The sequence below is a fragment of the Mirounga angustirostris genome, unplaced genomic scaffold (assembly GCF_029215605.1).
Source record: "Mirounga angustirostris isolate CCGP_5_RB_7025 unplaced genomic scaffold, mMirAng1.0.hap1 SCAF_6, whole genome shotgun sequence".
Classification (NCBI taxonomy): Eukaryota; Metazoa; Chordata; class Mammalia; order Carnivora; family Phocidae; genus Mirounga; species Mirounga angustirostris.
The window spans coordinates 66,008,432-66,032,680 of NW_026991714.1; the positions used below are offsets into that span (position 1 = coordinate 66,008,432).

Here is a 24,249-nt window from a genome sequence, read left to right on the forward strand (position 1 = left end):
ATGATCCCAGGGTCCTGGGATCAAGTCCCACATGGGGCTCTTTGCTCAGCAGGGAGCCTGCTTCTCCCTGTCTCTCCCTCTGCTTGTGCTCTCTGTCAAATAAATAAAATTCTTTCAAAAAAATAAATAAAAAAAACTCCCCAAAGTTTTCTGCTTAAAACCTAAAAACAGTGCTTATCTCATCAAGATGCTCCGGAGCCAGGCACCCCGGGTTCAAATCCTGACTCTGCTGCTGAACTAAAGTCACCGAAGTGTCTCTTTGTGCCTCAGTTTCCCCACAGGAGTGGGTCAGGTAATCCATACAGTAGCACTCAGGGCCCCGAGGGACTAGCACACAGTAAGCGTTCATCACTGTGAGCAGAGACGCTCTGGAAGGAGGTTCAGCCTCAGGGAGACTAGAGGGTTCACGAATTACATGGTGTAGACAATCCCACTTATTTATATCCGAGTGCTCAGGCTGGGTACAGTACCACGTCGGACTCAGGGAGGGCAGTCTCGCCCTCTCCCGGGGACCATGTGGTTTGTTGATGCTGTGGTGCCAGGGGGCCCGCTTGGAGGCTAGAAAGAAACATCCGCTGGTGATCCTTACCACAGCCAATGCCACTCCCAGAGGAGAAAACAGGAAGCCTTCACTGGTATTTTATGGGAGGAACGGGCAGTTCGGGGAGGGGGGAGGGGGTCTCTGATCCCCATGATGACCTCTCTGCAGGCCACGGCACACTCTACCACCAGAATAATCTTCCCCAATCCACTTCATCATGCTAACCCCCTGCTAAATGGCTCTTAGCTGTCTAAAGGGTCAACACGAGATGCCCAAGCTCCTGGGCCTGAGGCTGGAGGTGTCACAGTGAGGACCCGGGCCTCCCATCCAGCCTCTACTCACACCAGTGCCGAGTGAGCACCGAGTGAGCACCAAGCCACGGCAAGCAAGCCCGGCCCTGGGCTTCTGCACATCTCAACTGCACCTCACCCGACTTGCAGACAGGGGAGCCCTGTGTGCGTTGAGGCCAGCCTCACGGCCTGGGAGTCAGCTCTGCCCTGACCAGCCGGCCACTGCAGGCCTGCTCCTGAACAACCCTATAACCTGATTCTCACCTGGAGATCACGGCATAAACTGTTAGGACGTCCAATCTAAGAAGGAGAGGCGAAGTACCTGAAATGTACGGACACACCACATTTACTCGAGGACTTGAGCTGACTCTTAGCTCTCGGGGAGTCTTCCCTCGCTGCCCTCATCTTCCAGGTCGACCAGATCCTGACCTGCACGTCTCCGGCACACACACGCCTCTTCTCTCCAGCCCAACTCCAAGCCCTTGTGGGAGGCTCCCGTCTCCGACCCCCCGACTCCTTCCCCACCGACACCCAGACTGATCGTGACCACATGAACGACCAGTGTCACTGCACTGTCACCCAGGAAGGTGGACAGGACCCTGGGTGGGGACCCTGGCGCTGTGGTCGAGAAGTTTCCTTTATTTTTTTTTTTTTTTTAAGATTTTATTTATTTATTTGACAGAGAGAGACACAGCGAGAGAGGGAACACAAGCAGGGGGAGCAGGAGAGGGAAAAGCAGGCTTCCCGCCGAGCAGGGAGCCCGATGCGGGGCTCGATCCCAGGACCCTGGGATCATGACCTGAGCCGAAGGCAGACGCTTAACGACTGAGCCACCCAGGCGCCCCGAGAAGTTTCCTTTAAAGTGAAATCAAGTATTTAAAGGGTTGTGTTGAAATGTGGCAGGCTGGGTCATGACCTCACAGACATGTCCATGCTCTGAGCCCTGCAACAAGTGACGATGTCAGCTTCTGTGGCAGAGGGGGCTTTGCACATGGGATTCAGGCAAAGATCCTTAAGATGATGGGATTATCTGGCGCCTGGGTGTCTCAGTCGTTAAGCGTCTGCCTTCAGCTCAGGTCATGATCCCAAGGTCCTGGGATCGAGTCCTGCATCGGGCTCCCCGCTCAGCGGGAAGCCTGCTTCTCCCTCTCCCCCTGCCTGCCGCTCTGCCTACTTGTGCTCTATCTCTCTGTCAAATAAATAAAATCTTAAAAAAAAAAAAAAAAAAGATGATGGGATTATCAAGATGGGCCCAATTCATCCCGGGGTCCATATGGGAGGAGGCGGGCAGGTCCGGGTCGGCAGGAGGTGTAACAGAAGCAGAGGCTGCGGTGCAGGTGTCAGGCAGGTGAGGGCAGGACCCACAGCCCTGGGAGGCAGGCCGCCCCCTGGAGGCCAGGAAAGCGAGGGTCACTTCTGCCCTGGAGCCTCCAGAAAGGACAGGCCCTGCTGACGTCCCACCTCCGGCTCCTGACCTCTAGAACTGTCGAATAGTAAATCTGCAGTGTTTCAAGCCGCTGGGTTTGTGGTAATTTGTCAGAGCAGCCACAGGAAACGAATACAGGGGCCATTTTTTAAAAGGCAAATCGCAGGGTGCCTGGGTGGCTCAGTCAGTTAAGCGTCTGCCTTCAGCTCAGGGCCCTGGGATGGAGCCCCGCATCGGACTCCGGAGCCTGCCTCTCCCTCTGCCTGCCGCTCGCCCTGCTTATGCTCTCTCTCTCTCTCTCTTTCTCTCTGACAAATAAATAAATAAATAAAATCTTAAAAAAATAAATTAAAAGGCAAATCGCTGGGTTGGGAAGAGGGGCGGGCTGTATTCTAGAATAATTTCCAGATCATTCTTCTAACATAATTAGTTCAGGCACCCCACAAACAGCCCTGGGTGCCAACCACGTGTCAGGTGCTGTGCCTGGGGCTGGACTACCCCAGATCCAGCTCAAAACACATTCCTGTTCCTGACGACAGAGTCCCACCAGCTCTCAGGATCAACATGTCCCATGCCTTCCACGGCTCAGTTCAACATCCAAACCACTCCTGAGAGTCTGATACACAGTCTGGGTGCCACTGAGTCCACGGAAGAGCCCCCACTCTCAAAATGCTTTTCATCAGCTTTCACCCTCTTCATCTTTCAAAACACTTGCATTTCACATTTACTACTCCAGTGCAACCATATTAGTCACAAGCTGCAACCATTTACAGTCCCGTCTGTGTGCTTGTCACTTTACACGACTCCCCTGCCCTCCCACAACAGGTGCCATCCCCGTTCACTGGGGGGAGAGAGCTCAGCAAGGAGGAGAAATCTCCCAAAAGTCCCAAAGACATCAGGTGCTGGCCCTTCCACCCTGGCCTGACCGCAGGCTCCGGCCCTTTCCTTGCTGCCCAGGAGGCTGAGAGAAAAGCAGCTAAGAAATCTGCCCCCACATCAGTAAATCAACATTTTATTTTTTTTATTATGTTATGTTAATCACCATACATTACATCATTAGTTTTTTTTTAAATTTTTTTATTGTTATGTTAGTCCCCATACATTACATCATTAGTTTTAGATGTAGTGTTCCATGATTCATTGTTTGTGCGTAACACCCAGTGCTCCATGCAGAACGTGCCCTCCTCAATACCCATCACCAGGCTAACCCATCCTCCCACCCCCCTCCCCTCTAGAACCCTGTTTGTTTTTCAGAGTCCACAGTCTCTCATGGTTCGTCTCCCCCTCCAATTTCCCCCCCTTCATTCTTCCCTTCCTGCTATCTTCTTTTTTTTTTTTTTAACATATAATGTATTATTTGCTTCAGAGGTACAGATCTGTGATTCAACAGTCTTGCACACTTCACAGAGCTCACCATAGCACATACCCTCCCCAATGTCTATCACCCAGCCACCCCATCCCTCCCACCCCACCCCCCACTCCAGCAACCCTCAGTTTGTTTCCTGAGATTGAGAATTCCTCATATCAGTGAGGTCATATGATACATGTCTTTCTCTGATTGACTTATTTCGCTCAGCATAACACTCTCCAGTTCTATCCACGTCGTTGCAAATGGCAAGATTTCATTCCTTTTGATGGCTGCATAATATTCCATTGTATATATATACCACATCTTCTTTATCCATTCATCTGTCGATGGACATCTTGGCTCTTTCCATAGTTTGTCTATTGTGGACATTGCTGCTATAAACATCGGGGTGCACATACCCCTTCGGATCCCTGCATTTGTATCTTTGGGGTAAATACCCAGTAGTGCAATTGCTGGATCGTATGGTAGCTCTATTTTCAACTTTTTGAGGAACCTCCATACTGTTTTCCAGAGTGGCTGCACCAGCTTGCATTCCCACCAACAGTGTAGGAGGGTTCCCCTTTCTCCGCATCCCCGCCAACATCTGTCGTTTCCTGACTTGTTAATTTTAGCCATTCTGACTGCTGTGAGGTGTTATCTCATTGAGGTTTTGATTTGGAGTAAATCAACACTTTAAATCAACAGTCTCCTGGAGACACGGCAAGGTTCATGCCCTGAAAAGTGTGTCCACCTGGTTGCAGAAATCATGAGTCATAGAAATTCTGGAGCTGGCAGGGTTCTCAAAGGCCATCTGGCCAGACTGCCCCTTCTGGAAAGCTCTCAAGTTACCTGCACTAAGCATCAGCTTCCCAGCACCAGCAAGCCTAGCCCCTCATGGCCAGGCTTGGTTCTTGTCTCAGACACAAATGGCAGAAAGAAGCAGGAGCCCCACACTGAAGGCCACCTCGGGATGTGCGTAAGCCAGAAGGGGATGCTGGGTATGTGGTCCTCAGATCGCCACACCAACACCCAGCACCAATCTTTATTAGCTGCCCCTCCGAATACCACACGCAGCCCAGGCAGGGATACTGGCACAGGTGCATGCAAACCCCGGTCCTTTTTAAAGTAGGGACCTTGCCCAGACAAGGGTCTCGACGGACAACCATACTCAGGGACAGAAATGGGAAGAGGATCAGCAGGGACACTGTCACCCCCGCCCCATGCCCTAGTGCTTCTGCCAGAATGGACTTCCCTCGATGCACACACACACACACACACCCAGAGGTTTTCCTACTTCCATGTGCCTCCTCCCCCTGGAATACCACTTCCTCTGCCCAAATCCTACCCACCCTGACGGAATGGTACACCCTGCCGAGTGACCACCCTCATCTTCCTCCAAACTCCTGCATCTCTTGATGGCCTGAGGTCGCCTCCAGATGGCCTGTGTGACTCTGTGTAGCTGTCCCGTCCCCCTTACTGCGCAGTGAGCTCCTGGAGAGGGGGCCTCTCTTACCCCGTTCTCTCTTCCCCACGGGGGCTACCTCCAGAACTGAACCCAGGGTACTCACTAACTGACGGAGCCCTGACATCTAGAACCCAGAATCCAGGGTCCTGTCCAAGACCACCCTGAGACCCACCCCACACACACAGCTACCACCACAGCATAGCAGCACCCCCTGTGCTAAGAGGCTCTGGACCTCACCTGAAGAGTTGTGTGTGTGTGAATAGTCCCCACGACCTCGCATCCAGTCCCGCCGATGGCAGGACATCATCACCAGACCTAGTCTCCTGACGGGAGCAGTGTGGGGACGGCGGACGGGAGAAGATGGATAGGGGAGGGTGGATGGTGAGACCCCCCCAAGGGACAGCCGCCACATGTGATCTCAGGCACACCTGTTCTCCTCCTCAGGCCTGCGCTTCCTCATCTCCTCCTGTACAGAATGGGGTAACTGCCCACGATGGTCTCCACCTCCCAGAGACTAGGACCCATTCATCCCTGGAGCACAGGAGGCCGACCTGGGAGCATGTCCAGGGCTGTTCTGAACACAGAGAGCTCACAGGGTCTGGAAAGAACGATGCTCTAAAGAACCGAGCATTGCCCCTTCCAGGCACTGTAGAGACCAAGTGCGGAGAGACAGACCCTGCTTTCCCCCGGGGGGGGAGGGGCAGCCTTGGTCTCAGGACACAGGCCTCTGGGAAACCCACCTCCCTGCCCCTCTGCCACACTTACACACATGCTCGTGCACACATGCATGCACTTGCACTCACACCACTCACCACACTCACACCCCCATACACTCAGTACTCGCACTCACACACACCCACATGTGCACACACTCGTGCACTCGCACTCACACCACACTCACATACTCATGCCCACTCACACGCTTGTACTCACACACATGCACACCCACCAGCGCACACACTTAAGCATTCACGCTCTCACACACTCATGCTTGCATACTCACCTGCTCTCGCACTCACATACCCATGCACTCCTGTGTACTCACACTCACACCCTCGTAATCACACACAACTCATGTACTCGCACTCACCCATGCAAACATGCACACACTTGTTCACTTGCACTCAAAGTGGCACACTCATGGACTCACAAACGCACTTGCACTCACATGCACTCACACATATTCACACACGCACATTCACTCACCCACCAGGAAGAGCTAGCTCCTCAGTGGCGGGCAGGGGCAGGACCTGGCAGTCAGGAGGACACAACAGGACACTCCCCTGGCTTTCTCTTCAAGCACACCCAGCCCACCCAGTCCCTCCCATCCAGCGGAGGGGGCGGGGGGAAGGGGCTCACTCATTCTACAGCTGCCTCCTTGCTCCCCCCAGAGGCAATGTGCTGTGTTACCCCACCCCCACCCCCAAGCCCACATCTCAGAGTCCTCAGATCCCGCCTACCCCTCCCATCCCAGCTCCTCCCCCCTCCTCCACTAGGACTCTCCCCACCCAGCTGTGCCTTCACTCTCTCCTTCCAGGAAAACCATCCCTCTCACATCCACAAACCTTCTCTCAGCCTTCCTGTGCCAAATATAAAAATCCCCCCGCTGACTGGTCCTCCGTTCCCTGCGCATCCCTGCTCTCAGCCTAGGCAGGCCCTCTCAACTGCTAAGGCAGTTCTACAACCAACCCAGTTCCAGACACACCACAGCACCCCTCAAAGTCCCACACCACCAATGAACGGGCATGGGGAACGTGTCTGTAACAGGACTGTTCTACACCTCGACTGTAGTAATGGTTAGGTGACCATATGCGTTTGTTTTTGGTTTTTTTTTTAGATTTACTTATTTGAGAGAGAGCACGTACATGCACACGAAGGGGGGGTTGCAGAGGGAGAGAGAGAATCTCACGCAGACTCACGCTGAGCACAGAGCCTGATGCGGGGCTCAATCCCAGGACCCCGAGATCATGACCTGAGCTGAAATCCAGAGCCCGCTGCCCAACCGAGCCACCCAGGCGCCCCGAGACCTTACACATTTCTCAAACTGCACAACCACCTACTAGACAGGGTGACTCTACCACATGCAAATTACATCTTAATAAAAAGAGGAGGTGAGTCCCAGAGGTACCTCAACCCCTTCATGTCTAGAACTAACATCACCATCTTCCCCCAAACCAGCTCCTCCCCAAAACTAGAAAACTCAGCCCCTAGTATCCAACCAGCCACTGAATCTAGACCCTCTACCTGCACAGATTTCTATTCTCTTGAATCTATGCCTCACATTCCACCTCCCCTTGTCTGCCCCCTTCCCCGCCATCCACCACCTGAGACACAGGCCACCCTCACTTCTCACAAACTGCCTCACTGGCTCCCTGCCTGGCCACCCTGACCTGCCTTCCATCTGCTCAGCACACACCAGCCCACCATGGCACCCTCCCCATGGCAACGCCCACTGGCCACCAGACCTTTGCCCCCACTGGGCCTCAGCCTCCCTGCACTTCTCTCCCGGGGAAAAGCACCCATCTTTCAGGCCCCAGCAAGCATTCGCCTCCCAGCCTTTCTCCAGCAGAAGCAGCTTGTGCTCCATGCTGGGTCCCCACAGCAGAGGGCCGGTACCCGCTGTGGGTCCTGCATAGTCTGGCCCGGACTGTGCACTTTATCAGGGCAGGGAGCTCACGCTCGCTCTGTCTCTCTCTGTCTCTCTGTCTCTCTCTGGGGGCCCTCTGGGCTGCAGCTGGACTCATGAGCTGGCCTGAACGAAATTCAGCTGAAAATTGCCAGGAATACAGAGCCAATCCCTCCTGGCTCCTGACCCCAGTGCTGAGAGAAAATGTGTGGAAGCACTGCTCTGCCTCACCCAAACTCACCCAAACCATTAACGGCAGAGCACATGGTGGTCCCTAGACTGCTAACATCCCCCAGGAGTGAGCGCCTAGAAACTTCCACAGCAATTTAGCATCGCCATGCCATGTTTACTGTGCTTTGCAAACACACTGCTCTGCAACAAACTGGGAAAAAATAAAACCCAGTCCTTTGCCACAAGGAGTCTGTGAAGCACTCACCACTGACCCCGCCCCCCCACCCCCAACTCCTGCCTCTTCCTGCTGAAATCCTGCTCATCCTCAGAGCGCCCCCCCAACGCTCCTCCTCCAAGAAGCCTTCACAGTTTGCACCCAGAGCCCCTAGTCCAAACCACACTGAGGGCCCTGAGGTGGAATCTGCACACCCCCCTTACTACAAGTTCCCCGAGTTCAGGGACCGAAGTGCTGTTCATTTCAATATTCCCAATGCCATGCCTGATGCAGTCAATCCATCCGTAGTTGTTCAATGAGGAGTAAAAAACCAGATCCGCCTATGATTCCAGAGTGGGCTTTTCCTCAGGGGCAGGATGTGGAGGGGCACTGACCCTCAGGGTACACAAGGATTTTCCAGGTTTGGACCAAATGTAGCCCCTCTGCCCCAGGCCAGATGGGATAGGAGGATATTAAAACACACACACACACACACACACACACACGTCTAGGGCTCTTGGGACAAGAGCACAGTCACTATTCTACAATACCCTGACTTGTCAATCTGAGCGAAAAACACTTGGCTCTCTCATGAATCTTTTCCACCCACTGAAAATAAATCACTCCCAAGTATGAAGAATAAAAAGACATTTTCAGGGTCATTTCCAACTTTAAATACTCTGTGGGCCCCTGACCTCAAAGCAAGAGGTCAAGGGCTCAGGAGCCTGGAACCCCACAAGGAACAACATGCTTACGGACAGACCAGTGGGTACCCACTCAGCTTTGCAAAGTGCGGGCAGAAGCCCCCTCTCACGTCCTGCACCCAGGGTCCTGGCCCTGTCTCAGAGTCTGCAGACTTCCCCCGTCCCAGAGGCGCCACTCTTGAAGACACGGGCCCTTGAGCTCCCCACACCACTCTCTCCCTTCCACTGGCTCCAAGTTCCTGGCCGTTATTCGGCAGGAATACACGAACTATTTCCAGATGCCACTGTCAGATCAAGACAACGTTCTATCTAAATATTCCTGTCTAATTTTGCACACAGCTCTTGTTTCAACTGACAAAGATAATGACTCAGTGTCCATGGCTCTTGGCGGAAAATTATCCTGCCAAGTTTGGACTTCTCTAAACTTCTTTTTGAGAAAGGAGAAGTGACCTCTCTGTCCGGATCCTTTTCTAATGGCAACAAAGGGCACCCAGAAGACCACCTAACCGACCAAGGAATGTTACAGGAAAATCCTGATACATACCCACAGGATTAATGAACAAGACAGGGGAATTCATGGGAGGGAGAGGCTTGGGATATTCTTCCCTGCTCTATGCAATAATCACTGTTTTTCAGCTGTTCTGCATCCCCATCGATTCGGTACTTAGAACTTTGGGACATAAATTCCAGGTTATAGTAAAGGCAAAAAAACCTACACTCAGAAGTAAAGCATCTTTCTCTGCATCTTTGACAATGATGCTTCCATCGACCATAGAGGCACTTTACAAATGAAACGTGTCCCCGTGTTGCACGCTCTCATGGAGGGGCACACAGCAAGTGTAGACATCCCCACACATAGGCTTGAAATGCAGCCACTTACTCTGCACACTCAGGGCCGGCCCCTTTCCACATCACAAGACACAGAAGATGACTAAAGCATCACCTTGTGGATAATGGAGTTGGCCTTTCTGCCAGGGTTTGGAAGCTTGAACTTGTTTGGTCACTATTTAAAAACTGTCCCACGGTTATTTCACATGCATATCCCCAACCCTCTTGCAAAGTCTCAAAGATAGAAACCACCAGCCTTCTCCTTCTTTTGCATTCTGGACCCAGCCAATCACTGCCCTGCATCCAGCAGGCAAAGTAAATGCCCATGAGTTTACCTCCTATCGCTCTCCTGTCCCTCCAGGTGTGGAGGTGGGGTCCCTTTGGAATCCCATCTATACAGCTTCTCTCCCTGGTTTAGGATGGGGGCACAGCACTACCCTTTGCCTAAACCTCTCAACTACTCATGGGCAGGTCCCAGAACGCCTTTCTGGCAGCACAAAAAGACTCTTCTTAGAGGCTCAATGGTTCTCAACCAAGGCGATTTTGCCACTTAGGAGACATTCGGCAACGTCTGGAGAAATTTTTGGTTGTCACACTAGTGTGTGTGTTGGGGTGGGGGGCTGCTTCCAGCATCTAGTAGACAGAGGCCACAGATGCTGCTCTCCATCCTACAACGCACGGGTCACCCTCCCACAGCAAAGAACTGTCCAGCCCAAACGTCAAAAGTCTGAAAACTGGAAAGCCCTATCTCAGGAGACACACAGGGAAGTGCTCACACCATCCGGGTCACTTTTCCTTTGAGGTGCCCAAGGTTAAGCCAAAAATTCTAATAACCCTGCACTGCCTGCCTTATTTGCAAGGCTGAACAAAATACCCTGAGCCATTGCCAGAATCTTAACGATGCTGCTCCTGTGAACCTAGAGCACCCCCTCGTCTCAGGAGAAAGGACCTCCTACCAGGATGACCTGTCCGTCCACAGGAGGACAACTGGCAGGCTGGTATCATGCATGCTCAGATCCTCTGGCAACCACTTAGGCTTGGCAGGCCCGGCTCTTGCGTCTTCCGTCACGCACACCGAAGGCCCCAGTGAGCACGACATGTGTTCCAATGGGCTGTGCCCGGCCAGTGGAGAGCCTCTAGCCCTTCAGGAGGCTGGCACCTCTCAGCCACGTGGAGAGCCCCAGCACCCAGACCTGCCCTGGCAGCATTCCCGGTCCCCGAGGCCCACGGGCAGACTGCGTGTGGTAGGGGGCTGGGACTAGGGACAGGCAGCAGCTCAGGCAATTTAGCCCAAACCTCTCCCTGGGCCCCCAGGGCCTGGAGAAGCAGGAGGACGGACCCAGGAAAAGCTAACGGATGAAAGGAGCAAGAAGGGCCCCCTTTCCCAAGTACACCCCAAACCCCCACCTAAGAAATCCGACAGCGGGGTCGGGCCACGGGAGTCCAAGTTGTGACCGGAGCCTGCAGCCAGCGGCACGCAGAACCCCTGCACACAGCGTGGAGGGTCTGGGAGCGAAGACCCTGAGACAGCCGGGAGGGGGAGGAGGCCGGGCGGGCGCCCCGGGGAGGCAGGCGCAGCGGGCGGAGTTGGGCCCGGGGCTGGCGGAACTGCCACGGGGAAGCCGCCACCCAGGAGCGCGACGCGGGAAGGGCGCGCGCGGGTGGAAGGCAAGCCCGGCTGTGCCCCCGGAGCGCGCGGCGGCCGACGCGCCGCAGCCTTACCCTGCGGCCGGAAGCAGAGCTCCGCGGTCACCTTCGCGCCGCCTGCGCGCGCTCGCCAGCCGCAGCGCCGGCGCCCCACGCGCCCCGGATCTGTTTACCTACTCACCCGTGCCCGGGCTCCCGGCGTCCGCGGCCCCGCCCCGCCTCGTGGGAGCTCCCATTGGCCGCACCGCCGGGCCGGCCACACGCTGGGCGGTGCGGAGCAGAGCGCTCGGCCTGTGCGCTCGCGCCGCTGCCAATGGGGACCGAGGGCGGAGCGAGGGGAGCCAATGGGAGGCCGTCCAGCGCCCGCGGGGTGGGGCGGGGGAAGCCCCTCCCGCCCTTCCCTCCGCGCTGCCCTTTGCCCTAGTTGGGAAACACGGGCGGAGGGAGGGGGCGCGGGGACGGGGACGGGACCAGGGCGGGGGGGTAGTGTGTGCCCCGGGACGAACCCTCTGTCAGCTCTCCGCTCCGGCTGGGGCTCACGGGGCCTTTCTTGCCTCCCGCCCTGCCCTCTAGATATTAGTATATCCTGAAATGTGTGTGTGCATACATGCGAACGTGTATGCCTACGCCGCAGTAACCCAAGACGCCAGTGCCTGGGGCATTCGGGTGAGAAGCACGATGCTCCAATAATCCCCCTGAGATTTCCAAAATTCTTCCTAATGACACAGAGACGGCACTTAGTTTTTTTCCACCAGCATGCAAAACCAATGAGCTACCTCTCACCCTTTGCCCCATCCCCATCTATCTGCTTCCATTTTCAGCAAAATTCATGGAAGCATTACCTGTATTCATTTTCTCTACTTCCTTCTCTCCCATTCTGCCTGAACCCATCTGGTCAGCCCTACCCGCGCCGACCCCCAGACCGGTGCACCTGGGACCTCCATGCTGCCAGACCAAGAAGTCAGTTCTCAGGGCTCATCTAAAGGGTCCCTGGCAGGTGACACAGTTGGCCACGCCCTTCTGTCTCCTCAGTGGTTGCCCTGGGGTGTAATTAACATCCTGCTCCAAGTTAGTACGAGCTTAATTTCAATAATACACAGTAACTTTGCTCCTGTATAGCCCCATTCTCCACCCTCCCCCCGCCCCATGTTGGTATTGTCATAAAATTACATTTTTATACATTGTCTGCCCACCCCACAGATTTATCATTATTGCTTTATGCAGTTGTTTTTAAATCAGGCAAAGAAATAAGAGTTACAAACAAAAAATATACTTATACTTATATATTTATATATTTACCTATATAGTTTCCTTTACAGGGTTCCTTATTCCTTCATGCGGATTTGAGTTACTGTCCCTTTATTTCAGCCTAAAGGACACCATTTATTTTTTTACAGGGCAGATGTGCCCTAGTGATGAATGCCCTCCGGGCTTGTTCATCTGACAAGGTCTTTGTCCTTCATTTTTGAAGGATAGTTTTGCTGAATATAAAATGTTTAGTTGACAGGGTTTCTTTTCTTCAGTGCTTTAAACAGGTCATGCCACAGTCTTACGGCCTCCGTGGTTTCTGGTGAGAAATCAGATGTTAAACTTATTGAGGATCTTTGTACATGATAAGTGGCTTCTTCCTTGCTGTTTTCAAGGTTCCTTGTCTTTGTCTTTTGACAGTTTAATTACCATGTGTCTAGGTGTTTATCCTATTTCTGAGCTTATTCTATTTGGAGTTTGATATACTTCTTAGACATACAGATTAATGTTTTTCATTAAAATTGGGAAGTTTTCTGCCATTATTTCTTCAAATATTCTTTTTTTTTAAAGATTTATTTATGATCGAGAGAGAGAAAGAGAGAGAGAAGGGGGCAACGGAGGGAGAGGGAGAGAAGCAGACTCCCCACTGAGCCGATGTGAGGTTCCATCTCAGGACCCTGAGATCATGACCAGAGCCATAATCAAGAGTCAGACGCTTAATCGACTGACCCACCCAAGTGCCCCTCAAATACTCTTTAGATCCCTCTTTCCTCTCTCTCTTCTTCTTGTGGGACTCCTGTTACATATATGTTGGTATGTTGGATGATATCCCACAGATTTCTGGGGCTGGGTTCATTTTTCTTCAATCTTTTTCCTTTGTTTTCTTCAAAGTAGATCATCTGAATTGATCTTTCTTTAAGTCAAGATGCTTTCTCCTGCCTGCTCAAACCTGCGGTGGAGCCCTGGGGGTGAATTTTTCATTTTAGTTCCTGTTTTTCTCAACTCTAGAACTATCTGGTTATTTTTTATAATTTCTATCTTTTTACTGATATTCTCTATTGGAGGAGATATCATTCTCAAAATTTTATTTCATTATTTAGACATGGTTTCATTTAGCTCTTTAAATATATTTAAAATAGCTGATTTAAAGTCTGGCTAGCAGGAGCACCTGGGTGGCTCAGTCAGTTGAGCATCCAATTCTTGGTTTCAGCTCAAGTCATGATCCCAGGATCCTGGGATCGAGCCCCGAGCTGGGCTCCCTGCTCAGTGGGGAGTCTGCTTCTCCCCCTCCCTTTGCCCCTCATCCCCCACTTGTGTGCTCTCTTTTACTCTCTCTCTCAAATAAATCTTTTAAAAATAAATAAATAAATAATTTTTTTTTTTAAAGCAAGTCTGACTAGTAAGCACAATGTCTATGACATTCTCTATGCTTACTGGTTGCTTTTTTTTCTCTATACATGGGCCATACTTTCTTGTTTCTTTGCCTGTCTCATAATTTTTTATTAAGCACTAGACATTTTAAATAACATAATGTGGCATCTCGAGAAACCAGATTCTCATTGACCCCCAGGGTTTGGTTCCTGCTGCTGCTTATTGTAGCTGTTGTTCTTTGTGTAGTAACTTTTGGAAACGAATTCTGTAAAGTCTGATTTTGTTGTACGTGGCCACTAAGGTCTCTATTTGGTTACCTCAGTGGCCAGCTAATAATAAGACAGAGATTTCCTTGAATGCCTGGAAGCAGCAAATCAGCCAGGCTGTGTGCATGATGGGGCATGCCCTCAACATTGACCTCGGCCATTGACAACACTACCTTCACCTAACTTCCTGCTTGTGTGGAGCCTTGAGATTAGTCAGAAGTGATGTCTTCAGGCCTCCTCAGGCCTTTCCTGAGCACACGCACAGCCCTGACTTAGCGGGGTCCTCCTTAAAACTGAATTTTACACAGAAGTACACAGATGGGCCTAGGAGAGGGTTCAGGAGTCTGACTAAAGTTTGGTCAAGCAAAGAATCTTCGCCAATCCCTGGGACATTTGGGGTATAAATTAAACAACATGCGGCTAAGAATAAAAACAACTTAAAACTGTGTGACGGTCAAAACCACCAATGCAGAAGTCGCTGTTTCACAGCGGGAACAGGCATGAAGAATAGAGTCACGGCCTGCACCCCTGCTCTCCACAGGCTTCCCTGTGTGCTCGCCCCCCATGCCCAGGGCTCTCAGAGGGTGTGGCATTATGTGAACACACGTGTTTAATAACTATTTCATTTGCTGAATATAAGAAAGTAGGAATTAAAACAAATTGCATTACTGCTGTGAGTCCATGAATTTCTCATAACACCTTCACAAACCACAGTGTGGGAAATGCTGGTTTAAGGTGACCACAAGGGTCTTCCTCCCCCTGAAACTTTTCCCTGTTTTGAAAAACTTTTGAACATTTGAATTAATGTATTCCAATCTTCTATTAGGTAATATCTTCACATGACTTTCTAAAAACTATTTTTAAAAGGTTTTCAGTGAAGTGTCCCTTGCTCCTACTCTCTCCTGCCCAATTCCCAACCCCAATGCCCCCACACACAAATGTGACCACTACAATTACATTGCTTATCTCTTTTCAATGTTTCTTTTTAAAGATTTATTTATTTATTTGAGAGAGAGAGCAGCAGGAGCGGATGGGGAGGGCCAGAGGGAGAGGGAGAAACAGACTGCCCGCTAAGGGCAGAGCCTGAGGCAGGGCTCGATCTCACGACCGTGAGATCATGATCTGAGCCAAAATCAAGAGTCGGAGGCTTACCCAACTGAGCCACCCAGGCACCCCTCAATGTTTCTTTATATATATGAGCAAAGACACACACGCACTCATATTCTATGCATTCATATTATATACACTCTGTTGTTTTTTCATTGAACAATATAGCCTGAAACTTTCCAAATTTGTACACAGAGAAGCATCCTCACTCTTTTTTCAGTATTATGTTATGTGGACGAGCCAAAATTTCTTTAACTAGTCTCCCACTGATTAATGTGCGGACTGTCTCTACTCTTTCACTATTTCAAACAGTACTGCAGTTAATAACCCTGTTTTCGAAATGTGATTAGCCTGGACCTCCATGAGGCTGGGTTGGCGGGCAGAGAGCGTTGTGCCAGGACAGAGCCCACAAGTGCCCTTGCTGTGCCCAGAGGCCTGACATGCATGATTCACTGACTCCAAGACTAATCACACAACCCCCCAAACACCCAGTGGTGAAAACAGATCATTTCCAGAGCACCAGAGATGCACCATCACACACCACAATCTGAGGAGGTCACCAGACTTGGGAAAATCCAACCCAGTCCTGCTAAGAGAGTGACTTCAAGGAATCCCCAAGCCTGTTCAACGAAGGGAAGACTAATGACTGTATTTAGCCAACTGCACAATTGGAAGTAATTAAGCACATTACAGAAGAGGCTCAGCTCCCTGTGACTGGAGACAGCCTGGCCCAACCCATGAATCACGTCTGCCCATGCTTGCAGCACGTGTCCCACTTCTCAATAGGGTATTATTTCTCTTTTTCAGATTAATTTCTTGTCAACACACCATCACATATGGACATTAGCCAAGTAAGCCTAATTGTTGGTTTGACTTTTTTTCTATTTTTACACTATAGTAAAATGCACAGATCTTAAGACTATAGGTCACCAGTTTGTACAAATGAATATATGATGTAACCAACACCCTGATTAAAATGCAGAACAATTTCTCTCCCTCTAAAATGTTCCTCCATGCCCTCTTCCCAATCACTCCCCACCTCACCCCAGGCAACTGTTCTAAGTTGATTTTGTTAAGAAGAAATAGCTAATTATATGACAGGAATTGGGAAGTAGCATCCTCTGAATCAAAAAAGGGTGTGTAATTCATTCTCCTGTCCTTAAATTCTCGAGTTAGTGTGGGGAGCCATCCTGGTTGCTGAGTATGGATTTGACTTTGTTCTCCCTCAGCCACTGGATACTTTCTTAAAACTTGTTGGGGGGAGGGGGGCACCTAGGTGGCTCAGTCGGTGAAGCATCTGCCTTTGGCTCAGGTCATGATCGAGCCCCACCTTGGGCTCCCTACTCAGTCCCTTCCCCCACCCTGCTCATGCTATCCATCTCTCTCTCTCACATAAATAAATTAAATATTTAAAAAAATTTTTTTTTAATTATTTAGAGTAGTTTCTAGCTTTGGGCCCCAAGTTCATAGACTAGAGAAGCAGCAACATGCTGGAAACTGGAAGCCATGAGCGGAGCCTAACCGTATGTGGGCAACTCGAACCCTGTTCCTCTGAGACATACAGAACCAGGGTTGAGACAGGGGGGCTGTGAAGGGGGAGTTCAGGAAGGAGAAGAGCCATGTGCCCAAGGCAGGGAGGAGGCCTACAAGGAAAAGAACTCCAGCCTGGAGGTGAGGGCAGCCCAAAGGCACACGCAAGACTCCACTTTGCCAATGACCAAGGAGGTTGAAGGTCAGTGTGAACTTTCAATCAAGAGCAGAGAGAGCCTGTCTCCTTTGGGGGAAACAAGCAATCCCTGATGGAAAGGTGGGAACCTTCTAGTCTGGGGAGGGCAGAATGTCCCACTGGTAACTGAACTTGGGGTTTTAGTTTCTTTTTCCGTGCCAGTGCAAGAGATGATGTCACACAGTCACCTTGGTCATGGCAAAGCATTTCACACAGTCGCTCCCACCCCAAGAACCCCAGGGGTGTGTGCGGTGGGGAAAGGGTGTGCAGGAAGACAGTGGTAGGAGCGAGGGCAGATAATGGTGGGTGTATCAGCTGACAGAAAAGTTCCCTGCCTCCTGGTGCTATGGACCCCAGGGAAGGGTAAAAGTCAGGAGTTCTGCATCCATAGGGATACCTAGAGGTACCTCTTACCCAGAGTTCCTGGGGCAGTGGGTGCCTGGGTGGGGAGTGGGGAGCTATGAATTTAACGGAAGGGCAAAGCTCTGAGATCACTGCTCTGGACCACAGGGAGGGGTACTGCTCGCCAAGTTCAGAGTGACAGCAGGGCAACTGTCCTTCCTGAGGAGTCACAGGGACCTGGGGACTCGTTTGATGGCCAGACAAGAGACCAGTGCTCTCTGCTTGCATCTGAAGGTCAGACTGACTTCGGCCCCTACTATGGGCTAAACTTGCTGCTAATAGGGCAAATGGGGAATTAAGCCAGTTCTCTTTTTTAAGAATTGATTTATTTGAGAGAGAGAGATAATGAGAAAGAGCACGAGGTGGGGTGAGAGGGAGAAGCAGGCTCCCCGCTGAGCAGGGAGCCCGATGCAGGACTTGATCCCAGAACCCTGGAATCATGACCTGAGCCGAAGGCAGATACTTAACCGACTGAGCCACCCAGGCATCCCTAAGCCAGTTCTTCATGGGGGAAAATACAAGGCAGGATCGCCCTGCACCCTGACTTTGTGGGGCAATTTAGGTCTCACCTGACCCCAAGATAGCAGCAACTTCTAGAACTTGTGCTCCAACTAACTTGGGCTGCCACACCCCTTGGCTTTCTGCCTCTGGGGCTTTGCTCTTACTGCTCCCCAGCCTCCCATGCCCTCCATTTCACGCCTGTGAGTCTTACGCTCCTACTCGCTCTCTAAGCCTAATTCCAATGTTACTGATGCCTCTCTGGTCCCCTCAGCCAGATGCAATCAGTCTCCTTTAACTTTCATAGGACTTTGTTTTAGCATGTGCATGCCTCTTTTTCACATTACATCTAATGGTGTATTGTAGGTAGGAGCCAACTCATCTTTTTTTATATCTAATACATTGTAAGCTGCATGACTTGATATTTCCCATAGTGCCTTGTTCCTAGAAAGTACCCCTAAATTAAAAAAAAAAAAAAGTGGGGCACCTGGGTGGGCCAGTCAGTTGAGCGTCTGACTCAATTTTGGCTCAGTTCATGATCTCAAGGTCCTGAGACGGAGCCCAGAGTTGGGCTCCATGCTCTGCACAGAGTCTGCTTCTCTCTCTCTGCCCCTCACCTTGCTTGTGCGCACCCGTGTGAGCTCTCTCTCGAATAAATAAATAAATAAAATCCTAAAACAATTGCTACCAAGATGCGGTAGCCATTGGGAATGTCTTTCCGACACCTCTTATCCTCCTCCTGTGTAGTCACCACCAGCGCCAGAGGCCTTGGCCTCACCCAATTCCAGGCATGGTCCCCTGTGGTCTAATAAGCCGATCTCAACCCACTTGCCACAGGGATAGGTTTTTTTGAGGCTGAGCCGATCAGCATATGGATGGCATGCCCATAGCAGTTGGCCCTAGGTGGTCCAATCAGAATGAATTTCAGGACTTGTGCTCAGTGGCTACGGGAAGCAATAGCCCCACGCTCTCCAGGCTCATTGTCAAGAAATTTCAACTAAGTTGTTCAGTTCCAACGGAGCTGCTGTTCACAAGCATCTGGCACCAGGAAGAAAGCCAGCCTAAAGGGAATCTGGCCCACAAAGTAGGACAGGGCAGAGAGAATCAGACAGATGGCATTGAGCCCTGGCTAAACCATATTGGAAGCTTGCCCTAACAGTTACCTTTTAAGCCATGTGAACCAATAAATTCTCTTCATGGTTTCTCCTACTTGCCACCCAAAGCATCATCCTAACCATTGTACTGGGAATGCAGCACCGCGGTGAGTATTGTGGGTTCACACACGTGCACACTCACAGGCCACCTTACTAGGGAGGGGAAACCCCCCCACACACCTCCTTTGGTAACAATTACTAAGACATGAAACTGATGTCTTTTAATAATTTTCTGTTTTAAAAATGATTTTGGAGCACCTGGGTGGCTCAGTTAGTTGGGCTGACTCTTGGTTTCCGCTCGGGTCATGATCTCACAGTCGTGAGATCAAGCCACATAACAGGCTCTACGCTCAGTGCTTAAGACTTTCTCACTCTCGGGGCGCCTGGGTGGCTCAGTCGTTAAGCGTCTGCCTTCGGCTCAGGTCACGGTCCCAGGGTCCTGGAATTGAGCCCCGCATCGGGCTCCCTGCTCGGCAGGAGGCCTGCTTCTCCCTCTCCCACTCCCACTCCCCCTGCTTGTGTTCCCTCTCTCGCTGTGTCTTTCTCTGTCAAATAAATAAAAAAATCTTAAAAAAAAAAAAAAAAAAGACTTTCTCACTCTCCCTCTGCCCCTCTCCCAGTTTGTGCACACTCTTTCTCTCATAAATAAATAAATAAATAAATAAATAAATAAATAAATAAATAAATAAATAACATCTTTTTAAAAATTATTATGCAATTTTACCCGAATTCTTAAGAATATCTCAGACTCTAGCAACTGGTAGCAAATTGTAAAATATTTTTCCTTTAAAAAAATTTATTGTTTGTGACACTTTTTAGTACTTAAATTAATAATATCAGCTTTAGTTTTAAAGTTTATTTTTTTTTTTAGTAATGTCTACACCCAATGTTAGGCTTGAAACCATGACCCCAAGATCAAGAGTCATATGCTCTTCCTACTGAGCCAGCCAGGCACCCTAAAGTCAACTTTTACCTTAATGTGAAGTTTGTATTTTCAACATTTTCCTTAAAAGGTGAAATGGGGTTCTAATACTTGAGAGGAGATACTGACCTTTTCTTGACTAATCCCATGCTTTGACACTATTTACAACTTTAAGATTTTCCAACCTGCTTGTTCACTTGCTTTCTTGGCGAGCGTCCCTGAGCATCTTCTCTAGGGGCCCAGCTCCTTGTGAGCTGGGACCACGTCTTATGTCTCTTTCGTAACCCCCTGCCATCAGGAGCCCCAGAGCTTCCCAGGCGCTGGTGGACAGCCCGAGGAAATTTCTACAGCAGCTGCTTGGCCCCAGCCCCCGCACCTGGGACCTGGCCCACGAGTCCTACCAGCCCAAGGACACTGAGCCTGGCACTGGTCAGGCCCTCAGTCTATTTATGACTTTTTATCTCAGGGTTTGTGCCTCAGCACTTTGTACTCAGGAAACCTCCCCCTCTCCACACCAGTCAACACACATGCTTATCTGGAACAGAGGAAAACAGTGGGTCTGATAAACTCTCTTCCTCCATGGCTGCCTGGATGGCCCCAACATTTCCAGGCTTTCAGTTGGGGTCCTAAATCCTTTGACTGAAATGAAGGATGTTTCTGACAGTCAGACAAGATAGCTTTATGACCCTGATGAGCTTACTCCTGGATCTGTTTCTTACGTGCTTCTCTTCATTGGGGAACATCTATCGCCCTGAGGGGTGGTGGGGAGACCTCTTCCTCACTCACACCATCCATACCCCTGAGCTCTGAGCATCAACCCCCCAAGTGCCTGTGGGAGCCACTCAGGGAAGAGCTGAGTCCATGAGGGCCTAAGAGCCCCAGGGGCCTGAGGAGCTGGCCTGTTTCTACCCCAGCAGCAGCGCTCTCTCCTCCCAGACACGGAGTGAGAACAAGGGGCTAGGAGCCAGAGAACAGAGCAGAGCTCCCCATGACACCAGGTCCCTTAGCTACATTACAGATCTCTCGGGCCTCAGTGTTCTGAGGTGCCAAACACCTGACTACCTACTTAATCCTTAATTTTACTTTATGATATTATGATTTTTTTTTTTTTTAGCAATGGCTAGGTTTATTTCGTAACTCAGATGTCAGCTGAAGCCTCCCTAAATAAAATAGGTTCACATGTCCCCTCCACTTCCTATGGAACTCCAAATCCTCCCCAAAAGTTTGGCCAGGGCAGAAGGCGGGAGGAGGCTCCCATCCACATGGTCACCTCCGGCGCTGAGCTCTGGCAGCTGCCAAGTCCCATCAGTCTGTGGGCCATCCTGCCATCTGTGTGCTCTCCCTGTCCAGAACTGGGCCAAGCCTTTAGGGGAATGGAGGAATCTATCCAACAGTTGCATGGTCACCATTGGCTCTTTGGCCATCCCATCCTCAGGACTTCTACCAGCTGACTCCCCTCATGGGGTGGTCCAGTTTTTCCCTGTCCTCCCCTGCCTACCTCTCTTCCTTAACTCCGTTACAGATGGCTTCTGGAACACCAAATCCTCACTCTCTTCTGTGCAGTCCTGTGTTCCTCTACCACTCCTCCTGCCACACTCTGCCATCAGACTCATCAGAGTATAGCCCTCCTGCTCAGCAAGATCTATCTTCCTGAGGTAGCAGGCAGCCATGGCTGTTGATGTTTTTTTCTCACTTGATCGAAACGGCAAGACAATTTCTGCTAAATTCTTGACACAGTGACAATTCCATTTCTTAGAAAGCAGAGAAACTGAAGAGGAGCACCATTTCAGAAAAAATTCCACACAACTGGGGGCACCTGGGTGGATCAGTCATTGAGCGTCATCCTTCGGCTCTGGTCATGGTCCCGGGGCCCTGGGATCAAGCCCCCCCAGGGAGCCTGCTTCTCCCTCTGCCTCTGCCCCTGCTTGTGTTCCCTCTCTTGCTGTGTCTCTCCATGTCAAATAAACAAATAAATAAATCTTAAAAACAACAACAACAACAACAAATTCCACACAACCAGGGGCGTCTGTGTGTAAGGTGAAATGAGAGAAAGCTTGTGGTCATCCAGGAGTCTGGGACAGCTGGGGAGGGCCTACTGGACAGTGAAGTGTGTGCCAAGACTTAGACAGAGAATCCCACGATATTTGGAAAAAGGTAGGTGTGATTGAGCCCCTGATCCAAGAAGAAAAGAAAGACAGCTCAAGCAGGACTAAACAAAGTTATAAATTGCAGATGGTGCCAAAGGGGGAAAAGAGGAGAGCAGGTACACCATCAAACACAACAGTAGGTAGGTGAATGGGTCAGCAGGGTGTTCCTTTGCACACCCATTGGCAAAAGCGCTGGCATCTTCATCATGGGACTTCTGAGGTTGCCCTGGGAGACGTGGCCATTCCACAGGGCAGGTTTTCATGGGCCAGGCCTGGGTAGCACAGGCTCTTCCGCTCAGGCACCATTGGCTGAACTCAATCACATAGCCACCCAACCACGGGGATCTGGGGGATGTAGTCCAGGTGTGTGCTCAGAACCTGGAGAAGAACTTGGATTTTGTCCAGCGGTTGGCAGTCTCTGCCGCACGCTCCTTCCACTTTCCTTATGAGGGAGAAAGAGAAACCAGGGTGGAAAATGGAAGAACCATACTGGCAAGAAGAACTGAAGCTCCGAGGAAAGAAGGAAGCAGCAGGACAGCACGGGATGAAGGTACCAAGGGGCCTTGCAACAAGCTGAGCTCCTCGTAGACGAACTCGAATGCCAGAAGTGCTGCTGGAGAACCGAAGAGACAGAGAGTCACCCTGATTTTCAAAAAGTCTAGGAAACTGGAATCGAAGAAGCATCCGTCTCAAACATTCTGAAGGAAAGCATTGGCCACAGAGAGCCAGCATGTGGTCCAGGCTAACTTCCTGTCCTCTCTTGAAAGAATTCACCTTAACGATGTTCACATCCTTAGACTTACTAATACTCCTTCAGGAATCAATGCAAATTATAAACAAAGCTATTTTGGACCAACACATGTTACCATTGCTTTATAATAGCAAAAAAGTTAGATACAACCCCAAAAGTACAGCAGTAGGGGGATGGTTGTGCAAATTATTAGTCATTAATATAATGAACTATGATATAGCCTTTAAGACTGTTTTGGAAGAATGTTTATAAGAGAAAGTACTTATGAAATACTGGGGGTTTTTTGTTTTTTTTAGTTCTTTAGATTTTTATTTATTTGACAGAGAGAGACACAGCGAGAGAGGGAACACAAGCAGGGGGAGTGGGAGAGGGAAAAGCAGGCTTCCCGCTGAGTAGGGAGCCCAATGAGGGGCTCGATCCCAGGACCTGGGACCATGATCTGAGCGGAAGGCAGACGCTTAACGACTGAGCCACCCAGGTGCCCCTTATGAAATACTGTTAATGAAAAAAATTGGGATGCAAATATCAGAGAACGTATACACTCAGTGATGTGAAAGGTATCACCGCAGAAGGAAGATGAAGGCAATGTGCTGAACCATGAATGCTAGTTGTCTCCAATGGCAGGATTATTGGTCATTGTTAATATCCTCAATGTGCTTTCCTGCATTTTGCCACAGCGGGTATGAATGACTTATACAAATAGAAAAACAAATTTTTTTTTTCTTTAAAAAATAATCACCAGGCTGGCAGAGCAGGGCAACTGCATGTACACGGAACGTGTGGATTTCACAAGGTATCTGGCAAAGTCCAAAACTATGAAAGTGCAATTTGATCTCTATATGCACAGGTGGTTGATAAGCACTGAATGAGCATCCCCAATCTAGACTTGGGTCTCCAGTGGCAGGAGCAGCCCCTATTCTGCTCAGATTATTTGCCTATGTGTCAGGAAGACCTCTAGATGCACACTGTTCCATGTGGTATCCGTTAGCCATATGTGACTACTAACATTTAATCAAAGTTAAATACAATTTATAATCCAGTTGCTCGGTTGCACTAGCCTTATTTCAGGGGTTCACTGGCCACCTAGGTATGTACCATAGTGTGCAGCTTAGCTGTATGCATTCCATCACCATAGAACACTCTACCAGAAAATGCTGATCCAGGGGTAATGCCTGTCAATTTCACAGAGGACACCAGCCTTCTCCTTCACCACCAGCCTGGGCCGGTGCAACGACACAGGTCTAGTCAGATTAACTTAAACAGATGTAAACATACGATCCTCAGTGGAGGCTCCAAAATACACCTGCAGACGTACGGGAGAATTGTGGGGGAATTAATTTTGGTTGCAGACCAGCCCTATATGGATCTGTGGGGTAACACAGCTCCCCCAAACAATG

The 24,249-nt window shown here is 50.3% G+C and overlaps 1 protein-coding gene across 3 annotated transcripts in view; it reads right to left on the reverse strand.

The window, feature by feature from the left end:
- Window positions 1-11,496, reverse strand: part of COQ8A (coenzyme Q8A) — a 40,674-nt gene extending 29,178 nt beyond the window's left edge. For 2 of the 3 annotated variants that reach the window (XM_064594453.1, XM_045877608.3), the window contains exon 1: window positions 11,336-11,459. The gene's annotated coding sequence lies outside the window, so the exon portion shown is untranslated. Of the gene's footprint in view, window positions 1-11,335 lie in introns of all 3 variants that reach the window. The other variant, XM_045877609.2, reaches the window with a different exon arrangement.
- Window positions 11,497-24,249: the final 12,753 nt, after the last annotated feature.